Genomic DNA, 2,018 nt, shown 5'->3' with positions numbered 1-2,018 from the left:
CCTTTCTGGTGAAAATACTACATACTCCACCTCTCAGTTTGCCTATGAGTAAGCTTAGCATGAGTGACGATTTCATCCCATTCAAATCTCTCACCATTCTCCATGAATATGTTGAACATTGTACCGATATCAGAACACATGATTTTGTATACATGTATACATGTATGTATACAACACACACACATTTGTATAGCATTTCATAGAACACATGTTGTTGCCCGTACGACTCTGTGCGATCAGACAAGTATGAATCAAACCATTCCAGAACAGTCCCACATAATGGGGCTCCAGTGGTGGAAAGGTTACAGTGTTCGCCTCTCACGCAATAGGTCCCAGGTTCGAGTCCCGATATATAAAGTGGCGTCCAAAAGAAACTTGAAAAAGTAATAATCCAATCGTTGTGTTAAAGCCATGCACTACCCATCATGCAGGATATCAGTTTAAAGCTCAATAATGTTTGCACTATCTGGCAGAATAATATTTCACCTATGTTAAGAGATGCCCGAGATATGGACCCTCAAAATTGACCTAAAAAAATCAGGGTAGGCAAAATTGTCCGAAATCGAAGAAACGTAAAAAGTGTGTTTACGCATGTATGAGGTGCATCATCGTTGGTGGAATGGATATACATTAAATATAAAATGAAAGGAGAAAATTATTGTCTCTGCAATGAACAGCATCTTCTGATAGTATTTTCAAAAAGGTTAGAAAACAGATTAGTCTCTAATACCATACTAAACTTAGACTAAACATTGCACGCGCTCATTAATGTGATTTTTGTTTGTTTAGGAGCTATTCGTTTTCATGTAGAGCACAGAACCTTTATGCACATGGCGTGGTAGTTAGATTATGGACCAATCCTCTGTCAGTGAGGAGCAGAGGCCATGAAACTGCGTTGGTTTTGGGTGGTCTGGGATGGAATAAACAAAACCGTTCGCATGTATATGTAAATCATCGGATGGCTTGGTTTAGTGAACTACATTGCGCATGTGTTGGAACGTCATGTTTTACGCTTATTTTAGCCATGGTGTCATTCAAGTAGACGTCTTCATTCATGGCAAATCACTTTCTTATTGGGCCTATGCCACTAGGCAATTCTTGGAAAACTATAATATTATCATATATATATATATCAACATTGGGGTGGTCACCAATAAATAACGCCGATGTGAATCCTACAAGTATGTGGAGTCCCATAAAACAGCAGCTGAAAAAAATCGACGTTGCTCCCAAATCAGACCCCGTCTGTGAAATTTGAGATGAAATGACAGATTATTGTCCAAACTTTAATAGAGCTGATGCCCAAAGGGTTCTTGCCCTACACAAAACCAACGGTTCCTAAGCAAAATGACAATGAGCACATTTAATGTCAAGTCTAAGTTTTGAGAGGTATTTGTGATTGCTCTGTTTTCCGTCTTGTTTGAAATTGTCTAAATTAAATTTTGTTAATTGCAGAGAAAAAATTCTCCATTCATTGTATCTGAAATGTATGCCCCTTCTATCAATATTGACGCTCCTCAATACGCGTGCGATGACAATTTAAAGTTTCTTTGACTTTGCACAATTTTGACAAGCCTGATGTTTAGGTCAATTTTGAGGGATCATATCACGAGCGTCTCTAAACATAGATGGAATATTATTGTGTCAGATGAATCAGAATTCATTTAGATTTAAATTGGTAAGCTTCATAGTGGGTAGCTCAAGGCTTTAACACGATGATTGGGTGATTACATTTTCAAGTTTCTAGTGGACGCCACTGTATAATCTCACCCCGCCAGTGATCCGTCTACTGTAACACTGGTCTGTCTTTCCTCATTTCTCTCACTTATCAACAACCCGCCCTCCCTTTCACTCAACCCTCCCCCCAACCCCTCTTTTGAAACGTGTATGCTGCATAAGTGGGTAGCGCAAGGCTTCAACCCTTTCATTGTCTGACCCAAATCGGTCTCTCTCGTTGGACTATGCGAATAAGCGAACTCTTTATGTTATACCCCGTATATATCCCCCCCCCCACTACT

At 39.5% G+C, this 2,018-nt stretch overlaps 1 protein-coding gene across 1 annotated transcript in view; it reads left to right on the top strand.

Moving 5' to 3' along the window:
- LOC101848719 (serpin B6) overlaps positions 1-2,018 on the top strand; it is a 26,916-nt gene that overhangs the window by 924 nt on the left and 23,974 nt on the right. The gene's annotated exons all lie outside the window — the stretch shown is intronic.

The sequence above is a fragment of the Aplysia californica genome, unplaced genomic scaffold, assembly GCF_000002075.1.
Source record: "Aplysia californica isolate F4 #8 unplaced genomic scaffold, AplCal3.0 scaffold00029, whole genome shotgun sequence".
Classification (NCBI taxonomy): Eukaryota; Metazoa; Mollusca; class Gastropoda; order Aplysiida; family Aplysiidae; genus Aplysia; species Aplysia californica.
Note: the sequence above shows the minus strand (reverse complement) of the source record. Positions and strands in the feature narration are given on the sequence as shown.